Consider the following 9,314-nt stretch of genomic DNA (forward strand, 5'->3'; position numbering starts at 1 on the left):
AAGGAAATGAGAAAAGCCAAGCTCTTGTCTTTCTTCCAAGTTTAGAATTTGAAGGGTTTTATTTTCAAATTTCCAATTATATACTTTCTGGTTACTGAGTTGAAACGATATTTAATGCTTTAGAGATATTGAGAGCCACAAGTGCCAAATGAGAAAGAAAATGTCTACTCTTTAAAGGGAAGTGTTTTTAATAATGCAATATATTGCATTTATGTAGCAACCTTCATGACCTCTCTGTCTGCTCCTAAACATTGTGGCAATCTCAGGACTTCTGAAGCTAAGCCACTATTGTAATTGGAAAATCACAGCAGCCCATTTGGGCACCCAAAGATTCCGCTAACATGATGCAATAATAACTAAATAATCTACTTTTCAGGAACAGTTGAAGAGTAAATAAGGTGGACTGACCTGCATTCTTTGAAAAGCCAAGGAAGTTTTTACATCCACTTGAATAGGTAGATTTAACATCTCATCTTAAAGCTGGTCTCCGTGACAGTGTAGCATTCTTGCAGTACTGCACTGAGAGTCTCCATCTAATTTCAAATCTGTGGAGTGGGGACTTGAACTCATTACTTTCTGATACAAGAGAACAAGCACTATCCACGGAACAAGGCTGGCAGCTGATGTTTGATATATCCGCCAATTTAACACACAGGCTAATTGGGCTAAGGACATTGACCGTTAGTTTCCCTGGGCTCCCGTGTTGAAAATGCAATTTTTCCTCTCTGGCTCTCTGTCTTAAGTGTGTGTGAGGAGGGTTGTTTGTTAAAAAAAAACAAAAAAATTAGTGGCCCAAGCCTTGCTAACATTCTTTCTTCAAGAAATATTTTTATTAGCGAGTCAAAAACATTATGTCCACCCTGGTAGTGATTAGTGAGGTAGTGTACAAACCAGCTGCCTTCCCACGCACAGTACGTTCCTCGGCCACTCTAAGTTGTGTTTTATAGGTTACTCCTAACAGTCTGGTTAGATGTTAAGGCAGTGAATCATGTTGTTGGGTGTGGGGAAAGAGGAGGAGTCATATTGCCTTTAAATTCAACATAAGTGTGAGAAGACATCTCTAGATTTCCTTTATTCCCTGGTAGTTATTTTACAGGTAATGTACCGTTAACTGAATCAGTCTAAATTGGATTGAGGTGTCAAATGTTACATATGTAAGAAATTGCTTTAATGTTGTTCATTTGAGAGGGTATGAGGTGCCGTGAACCTTCTCCAAGGTTTACATGCAGGATTGGTAAGTTGTGGAATTGGGCTTACTTGGTGTTTTAATGTTCCACTGCTCTTATCTGTGCATCTTGGACAAGTTGGATTGAAAGGCCTGTTTCCATGCTATACAGCTCTGAGAGTCTATGACTCATTCGTGTCAACCAGATATCCTAAATTAATCTAGTCCAATTTTCCAGCATTTGGCCCATTTCCCTCTAAAGCCTTCCCATTCATGTTCCCATCTAGGAGCCTTTTAAATGTTGTAATTGTACCAGCCCCCACCACCTCCTCTGGCAGCTCATTCCATATACGCACCAACCTCTGCATGAAAAAGTTGCCCCTTAGGTCCTTTTTAAATCTTACCCCCTCACCTTAAACCTTATGCCCTCTAGTTTTGGATTCCCCTACTCTAGGAAAAAGACTGTGGCTATTGACCTATCCAAGCCCCTCGTGATTTTGTAAACCTCTAAGAGGCCACACCACTCCCACCACCCACCAGTCTGTCACATTCCAGGGAAAATAGCTCCAGCCTATACAGCCTCTTCCTGTAGCTCGAATCCTCCAGTCCGTATAATGTTTTTCAAGTTTAACAACAACTTTCCTAAAGCATTCTCACCCAGTAGTCCAGAAGAAATCCGATAGCATCTTGGGGTTACCACTAAGCAGAAATGGAACTGGACTAGCCATATAAACAGTGTGGCAGAAAAAGCAGGTCAGAGGCTGGGAATCTTGCTGCAAGTAACTCCTGTCCTGCTTCCCTAAAGGCTGTCCCACCATTGACAAGGTAAAGTTTAGGAGTGTGACGGAATACTCCCCATACTCTACAGCACACATCAATAACAAGTACAATCAAAAGAGGTCCTACTTCTGAATGAATGAATGATTTTATTGCCAGTGGTATATTACGATGAATGAAGCAGTAAAATACAGTGAAAAGCTTTTCCACTATCACCGTGATCCGGTGCCATTTTAAACAGTTTTAAGAATAAGAAAAGAAATAGGTTAATGACAGTGCCTCAGTCCCAAGCCAGCTCATCGTCAACGATGCCTGTGCTGCCAGCCCTCCTCCACCACTTCACCACTTTCTGCGCCAGATACAACCAATGTCAAAGTCACCACTGTTCAGGTGCCGTCTTTCACCGCTGGGCCGATTCTCCTTCACCACCACCACCACGTGTGCCAGACCCACCAACATCAGAGTCACGTCTCTTGCTGCTGGACCCCGCTCATCAATATCGCTGTGGTGCCCTTATGCCACCACTTCAGCACCGCCAGCGCCGGGCCCAACCAATGACAAAGCTACCATTCGTCCAGAGCCGTCTTTCGCCGCTGGGCTTACCTCATTGACATCACTTCCACCAATGTAGCTGCCGCCGATTCCCCGCACTTGACCCAGAAAAGTAGGCAAGGGCTCATTCCCTGCCGCCATGAGGTCCATGTTGGGCTCGCTCGAGTCCACGCTGGGGTTCCTCACCAACGCCATCTGAGCTCAGGACAGTGAGTGAGTAAAACATAACTCCAACAGTTTCTGAAGTCAAGGAGTGTGATCAGTCAGAGCAGGACCAACCACGGAGAACGTCCATGATAGAACAGCTCTCAAAGGATTTTCAAGGGGAGATCAACAAAACTGAACAGTTACAATCTCTTGTGAGGTTTATTGAGATTGGGTAACCCAGCATGTTGTACAAGTCTGGGTGGGGTTGCTGAGAAATCAGTGGGGCCTGGCTTGATTGCATTTTCTATTTGATGTTCACTTTGGGGTGTTCAATCACAGTCTGTTCCCAATATTTAACATAGGTTAATTCTGGCTATTAATAAGTTCTGCCTGTATTGTAGATTATATTACTCCTCTAATGTATACAAAGTATTGTGCAAAACTGTGGAATGTCATGGCTTCAATCTCTTACTTTGACCCCTAGGTTTCACCTTTCATTTCCTTGAAAAGGTTACAGGTTGTTCACCATATTAGAATGTAAAGTTAGTTCTCAGGTCTGGGATCATAACATGATTTAGATTCTCACTGGGATCTGAACCATAGAACTGTCACAACTCACTGACCTTTAGCCTCTACCCATAATCTTTTGAAATGCCCTGAGTGGCCCACCTAAAACTTTGCAATAACCCTGTCCCATATTGCTGTAGAGTTGAGTGTAGCCACTGAGCTGTTCCATTGATCCTGTTCCATGAATGTTGCTAGCCATAGATTGCTGGCTTGCTCTGTACAAATGGACACCACAAGAAGATTTCATCACAATGTAAAGCCAAGATCCAATTGCATGACTTGAGGGATGAATGGCTTTCCCTTGATCCCAATATCCCTATGTTCCTAAGGAATTGAGCAAATAGAGCTCATTGGAACACTGCACCGTGTTGGGATACGGTTTGGTCGTCACAAGGTCTCACAGAAGTGTGTTGGATTCTTAAGCATAGCTCAAATTTCTATTGCTTCTCAGAAGTGGCCAGATGAGAGTTACTTTTAAACCAGCTGCAGACTGTTTCAAGCCATTGGCTTTGTATAAGCATTAGTGCCAGCCAGTCTACAGCCCACACTCTGAGCAAGGAGTGATGACACTTTCATTTTTTAAAGCTAATGTCAAATTTGCTTCTGCTGCTTTCCATCTGCTTCCAGTGCACTTTAGATCCTCATAAGTTACTGTACAAAAAAATTTCCCCTCATTTTGCTTCTGGTACTTTCAGCTGAACATTATCTTAACCACAAAGGTAGACCCTACTTGTAAAGTGTGATTTTTGAACATTTGACTTTGAAGGAACGACTGTTATAGAACATAGAACATAGAACAGTACAGCACAGAACAGGCCCTTCAGCCCACAATGTTGTGCCGACCATTGATCCTCATGTATGCACCCTCAAATTTCTGTGACCATATGCATGTCCAGCAGTCTCTTAAATGACCCCAATGACCTTGCTTCCACAACTGCTGCTGGCAACGCATTCCATGCTCTCACAACTCTCTGTGTAAAGAACTCTGACATCCCCTCTATACTTTCCTCCAACCAGCTTAAAACTATGACCCCTCGTGCTAGCCATTTCTGCCCTGGGAAATAGTCTCTGGCTATCAACTCTATCTATGCCTCTCATTATCTTGTATACCTCAATTAGGTCCCCTCTCCTCCTCCTTTTCTCCAATGAAAAGAGACCGAGCTCAGTCAACCTCTCTTCATAAGATAAGCCCTCAAGTCCAGGCAGCATCCTGGTAAACCTCCTCTGAACCCTCTCCAAAGCATCCACATCTTTCCTATAATAGGGTGACCAGAACTGGACGCAGTATTCCAAGTGCGGTCTAACCAAAGTTTTATAGAGCTGCAACAAGATCTCACGATTCTTAAACTCAATCCCCCTGTTAATGAAAGCCAAAACACCATATGCTTTCTTAACAACCCTGTCCACTTGGGTGGCCATTTTAAGGGATCTATGTATCTGCACACCAAGATCCCTCTGTTCCTCCACACTGCCAAGAATCCTATCCTTAATCCTGTACTCAGCTTTCAAATTCGACCTTCCAAAATGCATCACCTCGCATTTATCCAGGTTGAACTCCATCTGCCATCTCTCAGCCCATCTCTGCATCCTGTCAATGTCCCGCTGCAGCCTACAACAGCCCTCTATACTGTCAACGACACCTCCGACCTTTGCGTCGTCTGCAAACTTGCTGACCCATCCTTCAATCCCCTCATCCAAGTCATTAATAAAAATTACAAACAGTAGAGGCCCAAGGACGGAGCCCTGTGGAATCCCACTCACCACTGACTTCCAGGCAGAATATTTTCCTTCTACTACCACTCGCTGTCTTCTGTTGGCCAGCCAATTCTGTATCCAGACAGCTAAGTTCCCCTGTATCCCATTCCTCCTGACCTTCTGAATGAGCCTACCATTGGGGACCTTATCAAATGCCTTACTGAAGTCCATATACACCACATCCACAGCTCGACCAAAATGTCCAACTTAAACATACAATGTACTTTCATATCACTTGTGTGAATGAAAGGGAGCAGTCAATGATCTCACTCTGAGATAAAAATAATTTTAACCTGGTGATTTTTGACATCCATAAACATAATGGTGATATAACCTGGGTTGCTTTACAATACTTATTCAAGTTGTAATTTTCTTCTCTCCCAGTTTTGGAACAGTACTGAAATATCTGTGTGGTACCAGTTCTATGCAATACAGAGTGGAGGAGAGCAAGTCAACATTGTTCTAAAATGGGCAACATCTTTGACAGATTTGGTAGGAGATATTTTAACAAAATTTCTTTCACCAAACATTAACTGCAGCATGATTCCACCTACCCCCACTTTCTGTCCCTCCCTCAACCTCACCCTTCTCAGTCTCCCATTTTATAATGGTCCTTCCCAACATCTGACAGACGCTACATTTGCCAGGTGAATTTTTTTCATCCAGCGAATGGCTGAGGCAAAAACATTGAATGTTTTCAGGAAATGTTAGATTTAGTTATGAAGGATAAAGTGATCAAAGGGTCTGGGTCTTTGATGATCAGACATGATGTTATTGAACAAAAACAGAGTTGCTGGAAAAGCTCAGCAGGTCTGGCAGCATCTGTGAAGGAGAAAACAGAGTTGGAGTTTCGGGTCCGGTGACCCTTCCTCAGAACTGATGCTGGCTGGGAAATCATCAATTTACATGAAGAAAATAGGGAGGTGGGTGGGGTAGGGAGTAAACGATAGGATAGAGCCCAAAGAGAGGGACAGACAGTTGGACAGACAAAGGAGTTGCTAACGATCAGACCGGGAGGGTGAATAGTTGTTAATGGGACTGTTAGTGACTAAAAACATGGGGTGTGTAATGGCAGGCTATGTGGTAACAAGGCCTGGTGTGTGGGATGGGGGGCTGGGACATGGGAGTCTGGAAGGCTGTAGGGTCCCCATGTGGAAAATGGTTTATTGTTCCTCCAGCTTGCGTTGGGCTCCATTGGAACACTACAGCAAGCCAGAGACAGAGATGTTGGCCAGGGAGCAGGATGGTGCATTGAAGTGGCAGGCAACAGGCACAGGGTCTTTTTTGCGAGCGGAACATAGATATTCTGAGAAGTGGTTGCCAAGTCTACGTTTCGTTTCCCCAATGTAGAGGTGACCACATTGTGAGCAGTGAATGCAGAAGACCCGTGTTGCTTCACCTGGAAGGTATATTTGGGCCCTTCGATATTGAGAAGGGAGGAGGTAAATGGGCAGATGTTGCACCTTCGCTGGTTACAGGGGAAGGTGCCATAGGGCTGTGGGGAGGTGTTGAGAGGGAAGGAAGTGTGGACCAGGATGTCCCGGAGAGAACAGTCCCTGTGGAAAGTGTACAAGGGAGCGGAGAAGAATATGTGCCTGGTGGTGGCATCTCGCTGGAGGTGGCAGAAATGGCATCTGATGACTTTCTGGATGTGGACGCTGGTGGGATGGCAGGTGAGGATAAGGGGAACCCTGTCGCTGTTGCAGGAGGGAAGGGAGGGTGGGAGGGCAGAAGTGAAGTAGATGGACCGGACCTGAGTGATGGCCCTGTCGACAACGAAGTAGTCGAATCCTCAGTTGAAGAAGAAGGTGCACATTTCGGAGGCTCCCTTGTTGAAGTTGACCTCATCTGAAGATATACAACGGAGACGGAGGAACTGAGAGAATAGTATGGTGTCTTTACAGGAAGTGGGGTGTGAGGATGTCTAGTCCATGTAGCTGTGGGAGTCAGTGAGTTTTTAATGGATATTAGTGGCCAGTCTATCCCCAGAAATGGAACATGAGACTCATAACCTAAACATCCCAACAGCCTCTCAGCCACAGTGTACTGCCTAAAGGGGCATGGATCTCCATGAGAGAGAGCAGCAAACTGAAGAAGGTGGGAAATGCTAGACATACAATGACAGCGTACCACTTTCCACTGGAATATGGCTAAAGTGTGTTCGATCAAATGTGGTGTAATTTTACTATATGTTGTCAAGGACGCTTTTCTTGATAATATAATGGCCAGGGTGTGGAATACTCTGCCTGATATGACTGGGGAAGCTGACTCTCAAATAATTTTCAAAAGAGAATTGGAGAAGTAATGGAAGAATTGAAATTTGCAGTGATATGAGGAAAGAGCAGGGGATTGGAGCACACAGAATTGCTTTTTGAAAGAGTCATGGCTGAATGGCCTCCTCCAGTACTGTACTATTCTACAATTCTGTGATTCCACAAGTTCACACCTCATCATCATTAATAGAATCTATGGATTTCAGAAGGAGGCCTTTCATCTCAACTGGTCAATGACAAAATTTACCTTCACCTAACCTCTTACCCAATCACCATATTTTTCTCTCCCTTTCCCATGTATTTACGTAGCTTCCCCTAATATCAGTCAATATTATTTAGTTCACTTACCTCTTGTAACATCGAGATGTCACGAGTCTCTGAGCAAAGCAGTTTCTCCTGTATTTCCTTTGGGATTTATCAGGGACCACCTGATATTGATGGTTCCCAGTTTCAGGCTCAACCACACGAATGGGCATGTTCTCTACATCCATCCCATCCTAACATATCCTGATCTCTTATCTGGGTCTGACCTCTTTCCTTGAGTAAAGACCCCCAATTAGTTTAGCCTTACCTGTTGAGTGAATCTTTTCAATTCTTGTATCATCCTGTAGGTTTTATGTTTACCTTCTACAGTATCTCAAGATATATGGCTTTTATAATACGGAGACCAGAATGTGCACTGTTTACCGAGTATAGTCTGACTGAGGTGCATTTGTAGTTTTTCATTGAGAAATGGCTTTCTGATGAAGACTCTTGGTTGTCTAACAAACTTTCCTGTTGCCTGTCTTCCAGTTGACATGGATACTACATCCTGCCTGAGTGAAATTATTGGGATTGATTTGGACTCAAAAGATCTAGAAAACTTCTGTATCAGCCCTCCAGGAACAGGGCACAACCGAAGGTGCCCCACCCCTTTAATTGCTGATGCAAAGAGACTGCTGCGTCCAGATAAAAAATATTTTACGGCTTTGGGAAGTATTGCCAAGAGTCCCAGGACAGCATCCAGTAGTGATCCTAGGGTGGTAATGCCTATAAATCGAGGGCTAGTTACCACTGGAAGGCATACCACTAATGCCAGTAAATATCCTTTTGTCACCAGATCCAGAAACAACACCTTACATTTAGGCAGCAACTTTGACAACGTAAAGCGTCACAAGGTACTCGGCAGGGGTATTTTCAACCAAAACATGGCCACTGCTGCTAGAATGTTTTGGAAAAATGTGACTAAAAGCCTTGGGTCAAACATCAATGAAAGTCCTTCAGCCATCACAGTACACAACCCTAGGGCACCAACTACTGGATATGCTATTGCAATGCAAAGGATGACTCCTGTTAAGAACCTTTCGGTGCCTGCCTCTCGAACCACACGGTTAATTGCCACCAAGAGACCTGGTGGAGTTGCTGCTGGAAATCCTTGTGTGAGTGTCATGAAAAATCCTAGGTCAAACATTGCTGTAAGGATTTCAACAGCTGTCAGGAAGAATCCCGGGACGGTGCTCATTAGGAGAACATCAGTGAAGCCCACTCCAGTGTCAAGGAGCACCACAATTCATAATTCTTTGAAGGCAACCTCAAGAGGTCCAGAAAGGATCTCTTTGGCAGTCACGAGTAAAAATCCAATCATAGTTACCAACAGCAACCCCTCAGCAACTACAATGAGAAGCCAAAAGAGATCAGGCATTAGAGATCGAAATAATGTTGCTATTAAAATCCCTTGCAGTGTCACTGTTCAAAGTTCCAGCAAGGCTACCACTGAAAAGTCCAACAGTTGGGCTTTTCAAAATCCCAACAGGATCTTCCAACAACCCAACAGGATCCTCATTCAAACTCCCAACAGAGTCACCACCCAAAAACCCATCAGGATAACCAATCGATATGCCAACCGAACTGCCGCTCGTAAGCTAAAGAGGATTGCTGTTGAAGAAGCCAAAAATGCTGCCATTGAACAGGCCAACAAAAGCTTCATTCAAAAGACCAAAGAGCCCATCATTAGAAAACATAACCGTAATGTCATTCCAAACCCCAACGTAATCACTATTAAAAATGCTCATGTTATCAACATTGGCTAAGCCCTGTTA

At 44.1% G+C, this 9,314-nt stretch overlaps 1 protein-coding gene across 1 annotated transcript in view; it reads left to right on the forward strand.

The window, feature by feature from the left end:
• Positions 1-8,095, forward strand: part of cttnbp2nlb (CTTNBP2 N-terminal like b) — a 103,620-nt gene extending 95,525 nt beyond the window's left edge. The window contains exon 7 of the mRNA XM_059653325.1: positions 8,029-8,095. The gene's annotated coding sequence lies outside the window, so the exon portion shown is untranslated. The remainder of the gene's footprint in view (positions 1-8,028) is intronic.
• Positions 8,096-9,314: the final 1,219 nt, after the last annotated feature.

The sequence above is a fragment of the Stegostoma tigrinum genome, chromosome 21 (genome assembly GCF_030684315.1).
Source record: "Stegostoma tigrinum isolate sSteTig4 chromosome 21, sSteTig4.hap1, whole genome shotgun sequence".
In the NCBI taxonomy this organism is placed as follows: Eukaryota; Metazoa; Chordata; class Chondrichthyes; order Orectolobiformes; family Stegostomatidae; genus Stegostoma; species Stegostoma tigrinum.